The following is a 22,277-nucleotide window of genomic DNA, read 5'->3' as shown; positions in this document are numbered from 1 at the left end:
AACTGAAATCCTGGCTTTCCACGGCCTCAGCCTGTCAGGCTCCTTGAAGTGTCGAGCTCCGGCCGACCATGAACGAAGCTGTTTCGCCCCTGGGGGCCATGACGCCAGATTGAAGTACGCGGCGTGGAGCCAGGAACACATGAGGGCGGGAGCACTGTTGCCCTTGAAGTCTTTTTTCAAGGACTTCACGGATTTCGTTGGGTTGGCCTCATTCCAACTCAACACCAATTCTTACAGGGTGCTGTCTGCCCTGAGGTCCTTATACCACGAGATGGGGTGGAAAGGACCTTCGCCTCAAGAGATTTTGTATCTCTTTTGTCTGAAAAGTAACCCCTCCCGAGCTCGGGGAGGGGATGGCTTTTATTATCTCTCGAGCTATCCCAAGGAGAAGAAGGTCTTTGAAGATCTTCCCAATCATCCGCCTGATTTCAAAAGGGCCTTCTTCTGGACAGACGGTCTGTCCCCGTCTCGACACTACTCGTTCAGGCGAATTCGTAAGTATTCTCATTATCTTTATTTCTCTGCTCGAGATTTTAGCTCTTAAATCCGTACTTAGTAGAAATATGTCTTGTCTTTCAGCCAATTTTCAGCGTCCCACTCCTGACGAGACAATGAAGGAGCATAGAGAGACCCTGCTCCAACTCCCCCATGGCAGAAGGTCTCTCTTATACCTTTTACACGAGGATAGGCTCCGAAAGTGCGGACTTTTGGGGGAGGGCCAGTCCACCTCTGACTGGTCCAATAAAAAGTATGAACTTTCGGAGCAGGTGCCTCTGCCCACAGGCGTCCTCCCTCCGAGGAGAGAGGCAAGGCCCCTACTTCCAGTCCGTAGGAGGAGTCCACCGTCGGGGAACGAGGCCAATGATGAAGCCTCGAGCCCAGATTCAGATGAAGGTAAAGCCCTCCATACCTCGAGAATGTGGTCCCCACCCTACTAAAGCATAAGCCCAATAGGTTAGTCTCGTGCCCATAGGATAGATACCACTTCTACATATGGAGTTGGGTAGACGACTGTGTTCATAGGTTTGATAGTGGGCTCGGGAAGTACGACACCATGTATACTACGGACGAGGTGTGGAACGGGATAGCTGTTCAGTACGGGACCAACGATTATAGGGACCTTTCGAGGTTATCACCCACCTATAGGGAAGGTCCTCCCCCTGCTTCTTCTGAAGATGGGGGAATTTCATGGTCCCCGAGCTCTAGTTCGGGGAAGAGTTCCAGTTAGGTCTTTTCTTTACCTGGTTTTCTTTTCTCTTTCCAAAATTATTATCATTGTCTAACTTAGATTGGAACTCCTTATAGGAGGGGTCGGGGTGCTCAAGGTGGCCGCCAGGGAGGTGGTGAGACATGGAGAAGTTACCCAGAGTGCACGAGGTACAAGAAGCGCCATCTGGGCGAATGTCGGGCAAAGACCTGTTATGTGTGCTGGGTGGTGGGACACCTCAAGAAAGACTACCCAATAGCGAAGAAAGGGGAATCAAGGAAGGTGGACAACTTGACTCTAGCTTGAGTATTCACCTTGACGCAGGCAGAGGCCGAGGCTAGTGCCTCGGTGGTGACAGGTCAGCTTTCTAGCACTGACTCTTCTTATACTATATTGAATGACTCTGGTGCTACACATTCATTTTTTTCTAGTAAGGTAATTGATAGATTGTGTAGACTTAGTGAGTATTATACTGTGGGGTTTGGGACTATATTGCCTCCAGGGGAACTGGTAGTTTCTAGGAGGTGGATTAGAGCATTGCCAGTGATGGTTGACAGTAGGGAACTATCAGCAGACTTGATCGAGTTGAGTATGGATGATTTTTATATGATCTTGGGAATGGATTGGCTGGTCAGATATGGGGCTACTATAAATTGTAGGAAGAAGATGGTGAGTTTTGAGCCTGAGGGAAAGGATCCCTTTATTTTTGTGGGAGTAGTGCATGGACCCCGCACCCATGATATCAGCATTGAGAGCTAGAGACCTATTATAAGGAGGTTGTATAGGTTTCCTAGCTAGTGTGGTGGATACTACCATAGTTATGCCAGCAGTGGCTGGGAGAGACCAGATTAGTACGTGAGTTCTTGGATGTGTTTCCTGAGGATCTACCAGGACTGCCGCCGCACAGGGAGGTTCAGTTTGTTATTGAGTTAGCACTGAGGACTGAGCCAGTGTCTAAGACACTATATAGGATGGCTCTAGTAGAACTGAAGGAATTGAAGATACAGTTGCAAGGGCTTCTTGATTTGGGGTTTATCAGGCCTAGCTACTCGCCGTGGGGTGCTCCAGTCTTGTTTGTGAAGAAGAAGGACGGGACTCTGAGGATATGTATAGACTACAGGGAGTTGAACAAGTTGACCATTAAGAATAAATACCCTCTACCAAGGATCGACGACTTGTTCAATAAGCTGCAGGGAAAGATGGTGTTCTCAAAGATTGATCTTCGATCAGGTTATCACCAGCTGAGGATCAAGGGCGAGGATATACCGAAGACGACCTTCCGAATGAGGTATGGGTATTATGAGTTTCTGGTCATGTGATTTTATTTGACCAATGCCCCAGCAGCATTTATGGACTTGATGAACAGGGTGTTCAAGGATTTCTAGGATCAGTTTATGATTGTCTTCATCGATGACATCTTGGTTTACTCCAATTTAGAGGCAGAACATGAATAGCATATCCGACAAGTCTTGCAGAGATTGAGGGAGCATCGATTGTATGCCAAATTTAAGAAGTGTGAGTTTTGGCTACCAGGAGTGACATTCCTTGGACATATTTTTGGTGAAGATAGGATTAAGGTAGATCCAGCTAAGATAGAGGTAGTGAGAGATTGGACAAGGCCAAAGAACGCCCTAGAGGTTAGGAGTTTTCTTGGATTATCAAGATATTATAGACAGTTCGTAGAAGGGTTCTCAAAGATTGTTGTACCGATGACATATTTGACACGGAAGAATCTGATGTTTGTCTAGTCAGACAAGTGTGAGAATAGCTTCCAGGAGTTGAAGCAATGACTGTTTACTGCTCCGGTATTGAGTCTTCCTTCGGAGGGAGGAAAGTGTATCGTATACTGTGATGCATCGAGGTTGGGTTTGGGATGTGTGTTGATGAAGAATGAGAAGGTTATCGCTTATGCATCATGACAACTGAAGGAGTATGAGTAGCGATATCCTACCCATGCTCTGGAATTGGCAGCGGTGGTATTCGCACTGAAGGTGTGGCGAAATTATCTGTATGAGGAGAAGTGTGAGATATACACCGATCATAAGAGTTTGAAGTATTTCTTCACCTAGAAGGATCTGAATATGAGGCAGAGGCATTGGCTAGAGTTGATGAAGGACTATGATTGCGACATCATTTACCACCAGGGAAAGCCAACGTAGTAGCGGATGCGTTAAGCTAGAGGGGCTTGGGACAGTTGTTTAGCTCTGCACAGATATTGAGAGAGTTGGTAGAAGAGATGTTAAGAGCGAGGATAGAATTGGTTGTGGGCCGGTTGGACAATATCACTTTACAGTCAACCCTTCTGGAGAGGATAAAAGAGGGTCAGTTGGTAGATGCACAGTTACAGGAAGTTAGAGGTAATGTCTTAATTGGAGTGGCTAAGGACTATTCCATTTTAGAGACAGGGTTACTACGGTATAAGGATTGGATCTGTGTCCTGACTGATAGAGGGATTATAATGAATCCCATACTACACCATACTTACTCCATCCAGGCACCACGAAGATGTTTCAGGATCTATGGATGTTGTATTGGTGGCTTGGGATGAAGAAGGATGTAGTGGAGTACATGGCCAAGTGTTTGACCTGTCAGCAGGTGAAGGCTGAGCATCAGCGACCAACGGGGTCGCTACAACCTTTGGGTATTCCTGAGTGGAAATGGGAGGATATTATGATGGATTTTGTGGGAGGTTTACCCAGGACAGCAGGGCTTCGTGACTCGGTGTGGGTGATAGTAGATAAAATACACTAAGTCAGCTCACTCTCTGCCAGTGAAGATGACCTGTACTGTGGATTAGTATGCGGAGCTGTACGTGAGGGAGATTGTACGTCTCCATGGGGTTCCCAAGTCCATAGTGTCAGACTGGGATCCTATATTTACCTCAAAGTTTTGGGGTGGTTTACAAAAGGCAATGGGAACTCAGCTGAAGTTCAGTACGACCTTTCATCCTCAGACCGATGGACAGTCTGAGAGGACGATTAAGGTTTTGGAGGACATGCTCAGGGCATGTGTGATAGACTTCAAGGGGTCTTGGAGTAAGTATCTCCCGTTGATTGAATTTTCGTACAACAACAATTACCAATCAACGATTGCAGTAGCTCCATATGAGATGTTATATGGAAGAAAGTGTAGATCACCCATTCATTGGGATGCGATAGGTGAGAGGAAGTATTTGGGACCGGACATGGTTCAAAGGACTAATGAGGCTATTGAGAAGATCCGAGCTCGAATGATCGCTTCATAGAGCAGACAAAAAAGCTACGTTGATCCTAAGCGTAGGAACATGGAGTTCCAGGTAGGTGACCACGTGTTTTTGTGAGTCTCACCATTGCGAGGGCTGATACGGTTTGGGAAAAAGGGCAAGTTGAACCCTTTATTCATTGGACTTTTTGAGATTCTGGAGAAGATCGGGCAGGTGGCCTATAGATTGGCACTGCCACCAGCATTGTCAGGAGTTCATGGCATATTCTGCATTTCTATGCTTCGGAAGTACATCTCAGATACGACTCATGCGTTGAAGTATAAAGATTTAGAATTGCGGACAGATTTTTCTTATGAGGAGCGACCAGTTTAGGTCTTCAATAGGAAAGATAAGGTTCTACGGAACAAGACGCACTACACCAAATACCCCATTCCATAACACATAAATATAAGTTTATTAAAAAAGTATTATAATATCTAATGTAAAAATAAAAGCGGTAAATAAAATGAAAGTTAAAAAAAAGGCAGGCTATGAAATTGTTAAGTGGCCCGTTCTATTCTCTAGACCTAAACCCAAAGCTCTCGTTTTTTTTCCTCTAATCTAAAAACCCTGTCTCTAAGCCGGTCTCCTCACTCACTCTTCCTTAATCCTTCTCCTTCTCTCTCTCTCTCTCCTGCTCCCTCAACTACGACGGCAAGGGGATATACGAGGCTTCAACCACGATGGAGGTCGACGGGGCTGACAGAGGCTCAGCAGGACTGCCGGAGGCTCGACGACGTGGACCCGGAGACTCGTTGGTGTAGGTAAAGATCTCTCTCTCTCTCTCTCTCTCTCTCTCTCTCTCTCTCTCTCTCTCATTCTGTTTTATAGTCGACGTCGATTGGGTGGCGTGGGCTGGAGATGGTGGTGCGACGGGGTGCCATGGGTGTTCAATTCCTGGTTTGTGTATTTTTTTTATTATTGTAAAGCAATTTATTTATTTCTTTTTGTTTAAATGGCTCTCGTATCTTGCTCTGTGCAGTCAAATTGAAGGAGTGAAGTCCACTCGACTTCCCTCTTATGTCACTTTTCCCCATGTTTTGGCTTCAAACGGAGTGAACCCCTAGAGACCTTGAAGGAAACGGTATGGAGCTCTTTTGTTGTAGCTTCTGTTTTATTTTGGATATTTGTAAGTGGGTTTTGCTGTTAATTGATTTGGTTTTACCTTGAAATTTCTATGTTCTATTTTCATTAGGGATAGTTAGTAATATTTCTTATTGTATCATTAATACTTGGTTTGTTGTGACCAAAAACTTTTCTACTAGGGATCAAAATCTTGTATTCTTTTGTGATTCTAAACTGTTTTTTACTTTATAGTAATTTATGAGATCTGTTACTTTATTGTTCTGCACTCTACAATCAAGTGATCAAATTCTTTATTTCACTATCCTTGCATATATTGATCACAAAATTTGACCCACGAAAAATGTAATTTTGGTGCCTTTAATTTGTACAATATTATGATAATTACTATCTCATTTTTATTGTTACTGTGTCCCATAAGCTAATCTCACATCTCAAAAATCCTTGGCTTTTTACTTGTTTGTTCTAACATTGTTCCTGTGTATAATTTTCTATCGAAAGGAAGAGTCAAGAAATCAGTTTGTTTAAAATATTGGTATACTGTTACAAAAATAGCATTGCTGTTTGGTATATTGGTCTACATATCTTTCTTTGTGTTGTACTGGAGCTGATTATGTTTCTTTATGTGAACTTTCTGTAGATGCATTTTAGTGGATGAGAATGACCAGGTTGTTGGTCATGATACAAAATATAATTGTAAGTAAAATTTGATCTGCACAATTCTTTTTGGGTATTATGTCACGTCTTTATGGTACTTTGCATTTTGCATACTCCAAGGCTTTTTATCCTTCCTAAATCTTATACGCTCTTTTGATTTTGGATACCTTCATGTTATGGAAATGAACTGTTTATTCATGTTTTGGGCATTCTACTACATGTTCAAATCATATATTTTGTATATAGATCATGTTCATTCTGTTGGATCAGCTAGACCTCTGTGGTTTGCTAATGCTTTTGTACCCTGTAGGTCACTTGATGGAAAAGATTGAAAAGGAAAATTTGCTACACAGGGCTTTCAGTGTGTTTTTGTTCAACTCGAAATACGAGTTGCTTCTTCAGGTATTGCTTACAATATTTTAGGGACATCAAGCTATATGATTTGCCAATTAGGTACCTGAACCTTAGATCTTGTGGGGCAAACAACAGACCTGACTGTTTGAACTGCCCTCCTAGGTGCTTACATTTATAGTAATAAGTGTCATGTGAAGAACCAAGTCAAGATCTAGCCTATCTATTAGGAGGGCATAAATTGAATAATTGTGTCATATTCTATTTCCCATTTTAGTTTTCTATATTCCTGAAATTTCATGCACTCATGACCATGTCTACATATCTTTTCTTGTTTTCTATGTTTTTTCCCTTTTCCCAAAACGTCTTGTGTGTGGCTAGTTATATTGAAGGCCAATTCGTATCTGTTGTGCACATCTATTCGATAACATAAGTCTCAAGATATGATATTCTGTCTTTTTATCTGTACAACAACGTTCTGCAACAAAGGTAATGTTTCCCCTTGTGTGGACAAACACCTGTTGCAGCCATCCACTCTACCGTGAATCTGAGCTTATCGCCGAGGAGGCCCTTGGTAATATATTTCTGCAGAGTAGATATTTGGCTATCCATTCAAAGCTTATGTCTTCTAAATCTGATTATTATCTTTTTAAATCACCAGGAGCAAGGAATGCCGCACAGAGGAAGCTGTTAGATGAATTGGGTATTCCTGCTGAAGATGTGCTAGTTGATCAATTTACCCCACTAGGCAGGATGTTGTACAAAGCTCCTTCTGATGGCAAATGGGGCGAGCACGAACGTAATAATTCTTACTTTATTAATTTATATACTATACATCATATTCTGTCCCCCCTTTGGTGTGGTAACTGGACTCTATAAACCATTTATATGCAAAATAAATATATAGAATCAAGATACCGTGTGCGATTGGTTATCGCACTGTTCTCTACTTTCCCCCAAAAGAAAAAAAAACATGTCAACTTATGTTATAGTTTTTGAGTATCATTCCAAAACATACCTGGGATGTCTGTTTTCTTATGTAGTACCAAAGTTTCTATACAATGAAGAATGAGTCTTGGTTCTGCTAAATTTAGAGAATCAGCTTTCTGTTATGTCATTTACAGAAATCATTTACATGCATAATATTTGAATTCTTCTTTGTTATTTATATTTCATAATGTAGTGATGGGTATTTATCTTACAAAGGAAAGATAAATTAGTAACTGATAAACTATTGGTGTTCCAGATGCTGTTCAAAGAGGTGTACAACCAGATCAGATTATTTTCACAGATGTTGCCATGAAGGGTGAACATATCAAGCGCAGTGCTTTAGCAGATTTATTCTTGGACACGTAAGCATGCTTAATACTTTTTTTTTCCTATTTTTTTATTATTCAAGTGTATTTATCTTAGTACAATACAATATGTAACTTTATTTTGACATTTGATGTTGCTATTGCTGATTAATTTTGCTATTGCTGTTTTGTTTCTTTATTTTTTTTTTTTGGTGGTGTGTGCACTGTAGCATTGCATTTAGTAGCATTGTAATTTTTTCTAATTTTATTAGGTTTCTACTAGTGTAGCGCCTCATTACACTGGAACTGTGCTTGATGGGACTAAGTTCAATTCCAGCCATTATAGAGGATTCCTCTCAAGTTTAAGCTTGGCCAAGGTATTAATTATTAACTAGTGTTGGTGGTATTGTATTTTTTTTTCTTTTATAATCATAATGTCTTGTGTTGGTGGTCTGGTTCTGATGCTGCTGCAAATAACTAATTTAGATGGCTTTCGAAATGATGCTTTCTCTTTTTAGGATCTTTAGTCTATAATTTATATATATGTATATTTCATGATTTCAAAATCCAAAACAGAAGCACACACTTCTCTTAATTTTGATTTGGTTTAGTTAATGAGTATTTCGAAATCCCAAAATCACTATCTCTCTTTTTTTTTATTTTTTTTAAATCCCTAAATAAATTCTTTCCGTAGTATATATTATCTACCATTAATCTATGGATCCTAAATAAATTCTTAAGTATTTTTCTTGATTAATTTTCACATTTTATTAGCACAACATGTGTACAAATTTCTTTTACTTGAAAATAGAAAAGAAAATTGACTTAATTGTTTTGGGGTGATAAGTCACTTGATTGTAAGATGTATATATATATATATATAGTGATTCTATGGCTTTGTTTTCACATTTTATTTGTACAACATATGTACAGCACAACATATATGTTATTAAGCTTCACTTGAGATTCATTTCTACACTATTGTAAATTTTGTTGTTTTGGGTTTTTCTTCTTTTTTCTGGACTTTTTTTGGTGGGGAAAAAATAGGATTTGATTTCCTAATATATGTGGGATAATGGGTTTTGGGTTTTCTTGTTGGACCACTCCTGGCTTTAAATTTTCCATGGGGTTTGCCTAACCAAACTTGGTATCTTTTTTCTCTTCCTACATGTTTGTATCTAATTTTGCTTCCTGTGTAAAAAAGAGAATGAGACATTAAATATAAATTGGAGAAAAAGCAGCATAATTTGACTTAGATGTATGTTTTACTCGATTCATTAATCTGTGATTCTTATTTGCATGATTTGGAGTGATTTCTTTTCATTGTGAGTTTGTCATTTGCTATTATTTTTTATTGGGTTTATGATAAATACTCATGTTGTGCTGATCATTTCAGCTAGTAGATTATTGTTTATCTATTGAAATAAAATAGAAGAAAAAAGAGTGCAAGTAATTTTTTTGTTGATTAAACTATGTGTTGATATTTATTAACTCCTAATTTATACTTATACCATATATATATAGTGATGAAAAGACTAAATTCCTAATCACTGAAGAATATGTATACCATGCTAATGATCTGCAATGAAGTATTTTACTTGGGTATATACTATATATTTAAAATTAGGAATATATGTAATTTTTAGAGTAAATTGTTGATTAAATTATTCTTGCAGTTAGTTCATGTTAGTCTACAATAAAAAGAATGAAAATGATGATAAGAAATGAAAATTTGAAACCAATCCATTCCAAATAGTTATTACATAAAAATTATGATATAGACAAATAAGTAAAAGTGATTGTTAATTCATAATTGAAAGTACACTTTTAATTGAAAGTTTTGCTATTAGAATGAGTTTTGATTTGGCTAGAGACTAACGAAAATTTCAAAATCTTAATATTTATAAGTATTGAAAGCTAGTTTTCTTGATTGGGACGTTGTTTTGTTTTATTTTAAAGCTAGTTATTTATAATACTGCACTACTTTGTTAATTTCAGCTAACAAAAATTTGAATTCACATTTGCTCCAAATCAAACTAGTATAAGAATGCATTCAAAAACATAAATGAAATAAAAAGTAACAGGATTAACACTATGCAAAACCAAGCCAAATTTCTCCACCCTGTTTCCCATTTCCTCAAAGATTTTCTTATTCTTCTTTAGTCAAATAACCCAACAGATAGCTGTTACTACAATCTGCCAAAGAGTCTTCTTCGCCTTTGAGCCACTCACCTGAAACAAAAAGCACCTAGACAGTTTGCTGGAACACACCAGACCATTTTAAATTGTTTGATAGCCCGAAGCCTTGCTTCTGATTATGATGACTTTTACATTGTTTTTTTTTTGGTCAGTTACCCTTGATATGTTTCTGCAGCAGCTGTTAAGGCAAATTTATTTGATGTGGCTTTAAATACAAATATTCTTGATACTGCCTCTAATGGTTCCTTGAGGTAAGGCCTTTAGTTTGATTTGCCAAGTTTAATATAGTTCTACACATTAGAGGTCAATATTTTAAAGACTGGTTGTTCTTGTTTTTTTTCTTGTTTTGGTATCGTTATCACTGTTTTGGTATGCATTTTCTTGTTTTTTTCAGTCACAGTCCCGATTGTCCTCTTCCAACTACTCAATAAATTGCAAGGACAACTGAGCTACAAAATAATAGATATTAGGTGCAAAAATTGAACCTTACCACCATTTTGCTTCTAGTGTAGATTAGCATTGTATTTGTATGTAACAACAACACATAGGATTAGTGGAGTTCTTATTAAAGGAACTCTACATAATTAAATAATTTCGTTTCTTGGTCTGGAAAAAATAAATTATTCATAATTTTATGCATTTATATGAAGAAAAATTTACTTGCAAGAAAGTTTTTGGGTTAGTTGAGGTGAGTTTTCATTTTGGTCCTCTCTTCGAGCTCATTAAATTTTTGTACTTTTTAATAAGCTTTAACGACCAGCAAGGTAAGTATAACTTATGGCGTGTTTGGTAAGATTAGACAATTTTGATCCAATTGGAAAAGAGTCTATCTTTGTGACGGTGGAGGCAATGGTGCTTCATAAGACTACTACTTGATGTATTATATGTTTTTTGTTTTTATGAAATTTTCAAGTCTGCTGCATTTTATACGCATTTTCTTGACTCATCAATGGTTCTCGTCTCTTTATGATAGTGAATTGGCAGAAGTTTCTAGCATTCTTCCTCTTTAAATGAGGTACACATTTGGATTTTTATCCTGATAGATTTTGTTGTTACAAACCTTAAGATTGACTGCTTTATATTAACTTCATTGTTATATTAACTGGTTTGTTTACATGCATGAGTCTTCCATTTTAAATGAGCACATGGTTGTGCTGTTGCCTGGAGCTGTTTATGCTCTTTATGCTGGTTATAAGGTATTTGGTGATCTATCCTCGTACTACCAGGCTATAAATTTATACATCCAGTTATCACTACAAAACTAAAACTAGATAATTATTGTTGTAGACGGAAGAACTTGAGCAGGACTCGATGCACAGACTTTTTGAATGCTCCATTGATGTACTTGCAAATATTGATCAGGTTTCCTCTGTTAAGGTACTGGGGTTTTGTATCATTTCGTTCAATTTTCTGTTTTTCTTTTCTTTGTGATTTTTCTTTTCTTGTTTATATTAGAAATTATATCTTTTTTCCTCATTAGATGAATGTTACATGTATGTATATATGCATTGCTGATTTGGGCCATCTCAAATTCCATGGATATGTAGAAGAAGATAATTGTGATCATATAGTCTAGTAAAGCATGCCACCCTGTATGCACCAGTTTTTTCTGGCTGCATACTTGATATTTCTTTCTGTATATAATGAATTAGATGCTAATTTTTTTTAACAACAATTATCTGGTGGGTTATAGTAGCAATATCAATTTTTAACTTCAGAATGTTTGATTAAAAAAGGTATTTTAAACAATCACGAGAAATTCAAGGCAGATTGGGTACTTTGTGTATTTTTTTTTTACCAAATATGTATTATATTAACTTGATGTGGACCTAGTCTTGATGTGTGTCATATACTCCCAAGGATCTCTTATATAATACTAGAAGAACCATATACTATTTATATTAGAGGATCTCTTTGGCACTACACTACAGGCCTGCAATGACACTAATCATTTATATTATCATGGTTTTTTTTCCAATCAGTATATTGTGCTCTGCATTTTGTATAATAAAAATAATTTTTATACATTTTTTATCTATAAAAGTAATGCATGATAAGAACCATGATAAGTTTTAGTTAATTTAACCATGTATATTTTAAGAATCATTTCATAGTAATAACATAGAACTTAGATAGTTCAGCCTTCTTTTGGACAGTCCAACCTCTCATTATCGCTTCTTGAGTAAGATTTTTTATTTTTGGTTTCTGTATAGTTTTTCAATTTGTGGATTTTGTTTTTTAGATTTATTTATTAGTCTTATGACTTCCTACACTTTGGTTTTGAGGGTACTGCAAGAGTACTGATAGAGTGGCTATTAAGCATGTGAACAATTGAATTCATAGCTTGTTGCAGTAATTAGCTAGAAAAGGAAATCCAGACTTGTTCTGTTCTGCTTCTAGTTTTATTGATGTTGTTATGTCTACCATTTCTCTTGCTTCTGATGGTACATTTAGGTTTGCTTCTGATGTTGTTCTTCCTTTGATAATTCTAGATATGCACGTGCTTTGGTTTCCTCTGTTTTTATAGCTTCTTTCACTTCTGCAATTTTCAACTTTTATGTTGGATGACTAATTATAAACAATGTTTAGTAAACTCAAAATTTTGTGTTTGATTTTTAGTATCTAGCTTCTGTTCTACTTCTACTTCAGGGGGTCTCTACTATTGGAGTACCAAGCTTGCTGGCCCAAAATGGTCACCATTTGCTTCATGGATAACTGGCTAGTATGTAATTAATATTCTTTTTCTAACTGTTAACTTGGGAAAATGTCTTTCTTCAATTTTTTCTAGTTGACTGTTTATACTCTGGTTTGGAGCTTTTAGAGTTTCATTTGGGGTCTGAGACTGTAATGCCTGTACAGTACAAAGTCACCATTAGTAAGTATAGCACATACTTTAATCTTAGCACTAGACCTTATATATATATATAATTTAGTTAAATCAGTAAGTTTAGTTAAGTTATTGAGAGTAATTTTGAGCATAGTACTAGACCTTATATGCCTAAATTAGTATAGCACATAACGTTATGCATACAAGAAACAGATGGCAGAAAATGAAATAGATTTTCTTTTGCTTCTGGCTTGCAACTAAAGTTGAATGATTAAGCATAAAGTATGATTGAGTTCTTCTATATCATATATAGACCTTTTCTTCAAAAATCATAAACTTGACACTAAAGCCAAGAGTTTAGAACACAAACAGGAAACAGAAATTTAAGACATACCAGAAACCGTCTCCTCAAAACATCGATTCTTGTCATGTTTGATTTTTTATTTTATTGTTTTTCTTTGTGATTTTGTTGTATAAGAAGTCAAAGTGTGATTCTGTTTTTATTCTTTAATTTTTTTGGGGATATATTGACAGAATTTAGAGTTCTGGAATCAATTCTTCCTCACATACTTTTTGATCATTGAGAATGATATATTTATTATCTTGATACATTTCACAAGCCTTGTTTTACGTTGCATGTTTTGTTGCTTCAGTCGTTGTTTTGCATGGTAGTACATCTTGCTATACCCTGCTGTTTCGTCAAGTTTTGGAGTTATTACAAATTTAATTTAAACTTTATATGCTTACAGGTGGAAACTAGCTTAAGTCTTATGTTCTTAATAATAAAAGGACTTTTTTTTTTTTACAATGTGCAGGTATATTGAGATGATTTCTTTGGAGCAATTCTTGACAACATTTGTAGTTGAGGCCTTTAGAATGGAAGAATGTATTTCACTAATTTTTGTATACATTTCTTGTTTTGTATTTAGTGATAAAGGAATCTGAATTGGGCATAAATTATGTTGTAATATGATTTCTTAAGCCTAGACTAGTAGACTAAATATTGTAATTACATTTGAGTAATTAATAAAAATCTATTTATGCTACCTTATTTGGCTTCAACTTCCATATTTGTTTTCCTAGTTTTGTGTAAGTAAAAAAAGATTATGTTTCTCTAAGCTAATATAACACATGTGTTATACTAAAGTGTAGTATAATACAAAAAATGTGTTATACTAAAGTGTAGTAGAACACAAAAAATGTGTTATACTAAAGTATAGTAGAACACATAAAAAGTGTTATACTAAAGTGATAACACAAAAAAAGTAATATAATCGACTATAAATAACATAATTAAACACTTATCTATATATTAAAATAACACATAAATTGTGTTATCGTTACAATAACACATCTGTATAACACTGATAAAGTGTTATGTAAAGTACCCTGACCTACGATAACATAGTCGGTCTTAACACATCAGAAAGTGTTATCGTATGTTTTGATAACACATTTTCGGTGTTATTAGAAGCATTTTTTCTTGTAGTGACGATTCCTCTAGTCAAAGTATCATGGAGGAATAGTGTAATGCTCTGGTTACTCCAAGACCATTACTGTGAACTTTGAACCGTGCATAACTCGCTAATCCAGTTCTTTGGTTATAAACGTGCATCTAGCTGTTATTAATAGGTCAAGGTGAAAAACCAATCAAAATGAAATGATTTATTTTATTTTAAACATAAAATTGTTCATGGGCCCATAAGAACGTTTACAAGTTATTTATAATCCAAAATAGTCATTACAGTTTAAAATTTACAACCCGCCGACCTAAGCGGCAAAAATAGGGTAAACTCCCTAGTTCCTCCAGGAAACTCCTTGGTCATGGTGGTCAAGCGGCCGCATATGTACACATCACCCCCTAAACTCTCCACTCAAGGCTGGGTGAGCTTTTCTTTCCCTTTACCTGCACCACATAGCACCCATGAGCTAAAGTCCAGCAAGAAAACTCAATACTACATATAAATATTATCAAATGATGATAATTATAATCATACAAAGCTTATAACCCTGAACAGATTAGAGAATATTACTTAGTGGTTACGTTAACCATGAATGAGTGTATAGCTCTAATTAGATGATTGATTATCACTTAGTGGTTATGTTAACCATGAAGGAGTGTATAGCTCTAATCATATGAGTGATTTAACACTTGAGGTTCTGGTAAACCATAATGAGTGACTGACAAACAAGTCACTACCCGGCTCGGCACCCATAGCCATGTGACAATTCAGTCACTTGGACCTTCTGGCCCTGGCTCCAATCAAATGAGTGACTGCTGGGTGACAGACGTGAAGAAGGAATTGAATTCTATTGTATATTCCTTGAAGAAGAAAATGAGAGTAAAAAAGCATATATATCTGAATTTTGAGGGACCACACAGCACGTGTCCTCTGCACATAATACAACTTTAGACTAATCACCTATTAAATAGAACCTAATTAATACTCTCTTAATCATTTACTTTAACATCCCCCTCAAACTCATTGGGCGAGGCAGCACAGTGAGTTTGGTACGCAGCTCCTGAAACTGGTGAGTAACAAGGGGTTTAGTTAAATAGTCAGCCAATTGTTCAGTAGAAGATGTAAAAGCGAGAAGCAGAGACTTGCAAAGGACACGTTCGTGAACAAAATGATAGTCCAATTCGACATGTTTTGTATGAGCATGAAAGACTGGATTAGAGTCAAGGTGAAGCATACTCAAGTTGTCACAATAAAGCATTGGTGGTTGAGGCAGAGGAAGACCCAACTCAGAAAGAAGAGACTGAATCCAGGATGCTTCGGCAGCTCCATTGGCCAATGCGCGATATTCAGATTCTGTGCTAGAGTGAGAAACGACCTTTTGCTTGGAAGACGACCAAGAGATGAGGTTGGAGCCAAGGAACAAGCAATAGGCACTAGTGCTGTGCCTATCATCCGGGCATGAGGTCCAATCCGCATCAGTATAAACATGTAAGGTGTGAGAAGTATCGGGTTGCAAGAGTAAGCCTAGATGACCGGTTCCCTTGATGTATTGCAGCACCCTTTTTGCAGCCTGCATGTGAACGTTCGTAGGGGAGTGCATAAACTGACATAACTTGTTGATAGCAAATGCTATATCTGGTCGTGTTAGTGTACCATATTGTAGAGCTTCCACAATGCTCTGATACTCTGTAGCTGAGGACAAAGGATGACCATCGTGAAGAGAGATTGAGTCCAAGGCAATAGGAGTGGATAAAGGTTTGGAATCCAACATGCCTGTTTTGGAGAGAATGTCCCAAAAATACTTTGTCTAACTCAAATGAATTCCAGCAGAAGAACGATGCACTTCTAAGCCAAGAAAAAAATGGAGTGGGCCAAGGTCCTTTATGGCAAACTGAGACTTTAAGTAACCCAACAAGGCAGCAATAGAAGAGTTGCAGGAACCAGTCAAGATAATATCGTCCACATATACTAGAACAATGAGCATAGTAGAACCCGAGACATAAAGAAACATGGAGGAATCGGCCTTAGATGCGTGGAAACCCCTGACAGAGAGTTGTGCTTAGCTTAGTAAACTATGCCCTTGGGGATTGGCGGAGACCATAGAGAGACTTCTGCAAAAGACAAAGATGATGAGGCCAAGTCTTGTCAACGAACCCTTGAGGCTGACTCATGTAAATAGTTTCTGTGATATCGCCAGGGAGGAAAGTGTTATGGACATCTAACTGTTTAATGTCCCAATGACAAGAAGCAACGAGGCTAAGGATGAGGCAGATCGTAGTGGGTTTAATCACTGGGCTGAAGGTGTCATGAAAGTCAATGCCGTGAGTTTGATGATACCCTTTGGCCACTAAACAGGCCTTATATCTTGAGACTGTGCCATCCGGAATGAGTTTAACACAGTAAACCCAGTTGCAACCTACTATCTTGGCATCCAAAGGAGGAGGAACAAGTATCCAAGTACCTTGTGAGTGGAGAGCCAACATCTCTTGGTTCATGGCATTACGCCATTCAACATGTTTAACAACTTTGGAAAATGAGGATGGTTCAACTGGAATACTAGCAAGGGTGCCATGAAATGCTCTAGGTTTGAAAATACCATGTTTGGCACGGGTTACCATGGGATGAACATTATGTGGGATCTGAGTAGCAGCAGGGGATGATGACACAGGTGTGGAGAGAAGAGGAGAGAGCAATGGAGCGGATGAGGAAGGAGAGGGGCTAACATGAGAGGATTCACTGACCGAAAGGGGTGGACAAGGAGGAGAGACAGATAAAGACGAGGTAGAGGAAGTGGGAGGTGGAGGAGGGACAAATGGAAGAGAATTGATAACTGTGTAGGCTGGAGAAGGTGAGGTAGGAATGGAAGCCTGCTGAAAAGGGAAGTTGTGTTCATTGAAAACAACATGACGGGTAACATATAAACAGCTTGTGGCCCGATGCAAACAGAGATAACCCTTGTGATGGCTACTGTAGCCAAGAAAGACACAAGACTGAGAACGAAGCTCAAGTTTGTGGACATTATAAGGCCGGAGTAAAGGGTAACACTCACAGCCAAACACTCGTAAGTGAGTGTATTGGGGTGGCTTGTGACACAAAATAGAATAAGGACATTGCATTTGGAGAACCCGAGTGGGGAGACGTTTAATTAAATAGGAAGCAACGGTGAAGGCATATGGCCAATACTCAAGAGGAACCGAGGCATGATCCATTAAGGCAAGCCCCTTATCGACAATATGTCGGTTTTTTCGTTCAACACGCCCATTCTGCTGGGGGGTATATGGACAAGACAACTCATGAAGGATACCATGCTGAGTAAAAGGAGAGGTAAGTGAGCGAAACTCACCTCCCCAATCGGTACGCACCCACTGAATATTGGTTGTAAACTGGGTGGAGACCATTCTTTGAAAGGTGAGAAATGCAGAAAATGCTTCATCCTTGGTTTTAAGAAGATATAACCAAGTAAAACGAGAGAAGTCGTCAATGAACAAAATGAAATAACGAACACCAGATATGGAACACATAGGGGAAGGACCCCATAAGTCGCTATGTATTAATTCAAAGAGTTTTGAGGCCCTAGATACAGATACAGGAAAAGGCAACCTATGAGCCTTAGCTTAATGAAAATCTTTACAGAAATGAAAAGCAAACTTCCTAGGAACTGAAAGATTACAAGAAGAAAAAACATGACAAGTAACATCACGTGTTGGATGACCCAAACGGGAGTGCCACAGATTAGGATCCAAAGTTGAGGCATAAAATAGATGAAACAAGGGAGATGAGACTGGAGACGCTGGATTGGAGACTCGGTAAATGCCATTATCAAGATGACCAGTGAGAAGAATTTTTTTGGTGACCTGATTTTTCACATAAAAACAATGGGGGTGAAATTCAACGAAAGCATGGTTATCAGCACAAAGCAGTGAAACACTAAGACGATTGTTTGAGAAAGCTGGTGAATGATAGACACGAGATAATTTTAACGCAGAATTATAGGCAGGTAGAGTAGCAAAACCAACACGAGAATGCAAGCACCCTTACCAGTACCCACGGTCACCTGTTCAGAACCAGTATATGGCTGAGTCCCCTCAAGAACATTCAAGTCAGGTGTGAAATGATGAGATGCACCTGAATCCAATTACCAAGCCAGATTTGAGGAGAGATTGGCAACAGTGGAGGTAGTGGGAGGGGCAGTGCCCGAAGAAGAACCAGAGATATGCTGAGAGAGATGGGCATTGAAAGGCGCATCGGGTTAGGGGGTGGCTGATAGGTAAGATTCTGTCTATGATAACACACATTGGCGGTGTGGCCAACTTTGAGACAGATCTGGCAGTGAGGACGGTTGGTGGGGAGAGTGGAGGGAGGATGACGGGAGGAGGATGGATGTAGAGAAGGAGACCAGGCATGTGGCTGGCGAGAAGTGGGGTGAGAAGAAGAGGTGTATGGGCGAGAAGTAGAGGAGGAGTGAGGTGGAGGCTGATAAGTGGGATGGGGTTTAGGTTTGGGTTTATGGAGAGCTAAATTGGTAAAGTTGGCATGAAGGGAGCTTAGGGTATCCACCACGTTTTGACGATTGATGCGGGCCTCAAAGTTGAGTAAGAAGCTAAAGACCTCCTCCATGGTAGGCTTATCAGATCGAGCTTGGATGGGAGAAACATAAGCATTATATTCCCGACCCAGGCCATTGAGAAAATAGAGAAGTTGTTCTGTGTAAGAAACTGGTTCACCCCTCAAGGCCAAGATGTTACAGAGACCTCAGAACTTTTGAATATACGCAAAAGCAGTAAGACCATCCTTCTTAATAGTCTGAAGCTGGGTACGAATCTCGGAAATCCGGGAAAGAGAAGCAACGGCATAGATTTGCTCAAGGGGAAGCCAAATCTTAGCAGGTGTGTGATAGCCAATGATTTGGCCAAGCATAGATTCATTGATGGAGGTACAAATCCAGCTCATCACTAGTCGGTTGTACCGGTGCCATGTTTGAACATTCAGATTGACTGGGCCAGCTGGGTTGGAAGCATTCGGAACAGGGCAGGGACGAGTTCCATTGACGAAATTCTCTAAACCATTAGCAATGATGATATTGAGCATTTGGTTTTGCCAAACAAAAAATTTGTGCTCATCAAGCTTGACAGCAATAGGTTGATTTACAGATGGAAGAGAGGGTAAGGTGGGAGGTGAAAGGGCAGAGATAGCGGCCATGGGGGCCATGGTCGACAAGGAAGAAACATTTGTAACAGGTGGGACAGGGGTGGTCTCTCTGTGGGAGACAGAGGATGAATCGTGAGGGCTGGTTGCAGAGGCCATTTAGAACTGTTTAAGGCTCTGATACCATGACAAACATGAAGAATGAATTGATTTCTGTTGTATATTCCTTGAAAAAGAAAATGAGAGTACAAGAGCATATATATCTGAATTGTGAGGGACCACACAACACGTGTCCTATGCACATAATACAAATTTAGACTAATCACCTATTATAGTAAATAGAACCTAATTAATACTCTCTTAATCATTTACTTTAACACTGGGTAAGTCACCCCGGGCTCAACACCCATAGCCATGTGACCAAACTGTCGCTGGGGCTCTCTGGCCCTGGCTCTAAGTGACTACCCTTAGGCTAGACAGACACTTTTTAGTTTTCATCGAACTTGAGGTCGGTCCAAGTAACCTTAGCCAAAAACTCCCATCAAAACCCCTTAACCAATTTAGAAAACCAAGCTGAAAACTAAACCAAAAATAGGGCAAAGCTAGAGTTTTAATGGCTAGAAACTTACCTCAAGCTCAGATTAGGGTCCTCTTCAATGGTGGAACACAATCCTAAGCCCTCAAGATCCACTTACCTAGCTTGAATCCTCAAGAACAACTCAAAAATTCAAAAGAAAAAGGGAGAGAAAAGAGGTATGGGAGAGATATGTCTATGCTCTGTTTTGCCAACCTTCTACAGCCTTCAATGGCTTATATAGATCTTAAGGTGAAATGACCTTTTTGTCCTTGGTCACTTAAAGGTTTCTAAAGACTCCCAAGGGTAAATCTGTCATTTTCCACCTATTTCGTTAATCATAATTAACACCCTTCAATTTCTACTATTCTCGATATTCTCAAATACCAATAATTCATATCTCGTTACTTTTTAATTCCCGACAACGCTCTAATCATTAAATCACCCCGAGACTCACCCCGAGCCCTGAACTTACTCCCGTTATGACTAAACCGCCAATTTGCACTCAAAGATCGTCTCATGCCAAATAGCTTGAACAAATCCACATTATAATGTGGCCTCAACAATAGTTCACTGACATGCATACAACTATACAATTACGCCCTCAACTGACCAAATTACCAAAATACCTCTATGATGAAATGTGAACCCACATGCATGAATTTAACATCATATTATAATATAATTCACATAAACATGCATATGTAGTTTAATGGCACAATAAAACAATTATGGCCGTCCCGGCCTACTAATCCAACCATTAAACCGCATTAGGGATTTTGGGGCATTACAAATAGCAGGGTCGAGGAAGCGACATGGGAGCTTGAGTCAGCGATGCGGGATCAGTATCCTTAGTTATTCAGGTAAGTTTCGATGATGAAATTCTCAATAGGAGGGAATAGTTATAACGACCCAAAATCACTAATAAGGCTTAAGGGCCTTGATTAGTGTGTCAGGAGGGCATAATTGGTATATGTGTGATTAAATGGTTAAAATGCATGATTATGTGGCGTTCATGATTAATATGATTGTATGGTTATGTGATATGCATGTGGGCCTTTATAGCTTATAAGGGCATATATGTGATTTTGGCCCGTTAAGGGCATAAATGTGATTGTATGTGATAAATTGTTGAGACCACATTATAATGTGGATATATTTGTAGTATATGGCTCGAGGCGGTCCTAGTGAGTGGATTATCAAAATAGTCAAATCAGGGTTTAATACCCGGCTCGATGGGAGCCTAGGGGTATTTTCGGGAAATTGGAGAATATTTTTGGATTTATTGGATATTGAATAGGTATTTAGTTATTAAATGGGACATGACAGGGTTGATTGGTTGATAGTAGGAACACTCGAGGAATTAGTGGGAACTGGGAGCGAAATGACTATCTTACCCTTTAACTGCCCTTGGAAGATTAGTAAGTTTAGAGGGGCATGGGGGTCATTTGCTTAAGCTGGGGATGAGCTCAGTAAGTCTTAGGATATACTCAATAACTTAGAGAAGTAGAGGTAACTAGAAACTGAAGGAAGGTTCAACTTTCTCACTCATCTCTCTCACGATCTCTCTCTCTCTTTCTCTCACTTATGCTTGAGAGTTGAAAGAAAACACAAAAGAAAAGGCTTAGGAATTCTTCTGGGGAGTCTTGAGGAATTACAGCATCTGTCCAGGAGGTTCAGCTGAGGAAAAAGCTGGGGTTGAAGCTTAAGGATTAGGAAGTTGCAGCTGGTAAAAGTCTGAAGCTTGTGGGGAAAATCAACAGGCAATTGGGGTAAGCTCTAGTACCTGAATTTGTTGAAGAATTTAGATTATTGGGGTAAAATGTAAACTGAGTAATTGAATGATGATTTCTACTTAATTGAGTTATGATTCTAGTATAACTGTTAAGAATTTTATGATTAAAGTATGTGATTAAAGGTCCTAACTCGTATCTAGGCTTGGTTGTGGTTTGGAGGTCTGATAAGGATGAGATTCTGGGAAAATTGGTTGGAGAAAACCCATAATTTTTGGGTTTAAAGGGGGCACGGCACGGCGCGTGTGTCCTGTAGGCCCTGGGTGTGCTCTCTGGTTGGGGGCGCACCGCGACCCTAGGGGGCAAGTCGCGGGCCGCCTCCCCGTTGGCTTGGGTTCTTGGTCTCTGACTTAGGGGCAAGTCGCGACCCTAGGGGCTAGGTCGCGGCCCGCCTAGAGGTTTTTCCCTATATTGGTTTTTAAGGTTGGTGAGGCTTGGGGGT

The 22,277-nt window shown here is 38.8% G+C and overlaps 1 long non-coding RNA gene across 1 annotated transcript; it reads left to right on the top strand.

Annotated features, from left to right (window-relative positions):
- Nucleotides 1-6,673: 6,673 nt before the first annotated feature.
- Nucleotides 6,674-7,628, top strand: LOC133811831 (uncharacterized). Its single transcript, XR_009883362.1, has 2 exons — nucleotides 6,674-7,113; nucleotides 7,201-7,628. It is a non-coding gene; the product is annotated as an uncharacterized LOC133811831 (long non-coding RNA).
- The last annotated feature ends 14,649 nt before the right edge of the window (nucleotides 7,629-22,277 follow it).

This window comes from Humulus lupulus, unplaced genomic scaffold (assembly GCF_963169125.1).
Source record: "Humulus lupulus unplaced genomic scaffold, drHumLupu1.1 SCAFFOLD_47, whole genome shotgun sequence".
In the NCBI taxonomy this organism is placed as follows: Eukaryota; Viridiplantae; Streptophyta; class Magnoliopsida; order Rosales; family Cannabaceae; genus Humulus; species Humulus lupulus.
The sequence above is the reverse complement of the archived record's forward strand: the minus strand, read 5'-3'. Positions and strand labels throughout refer to the sequence as shown.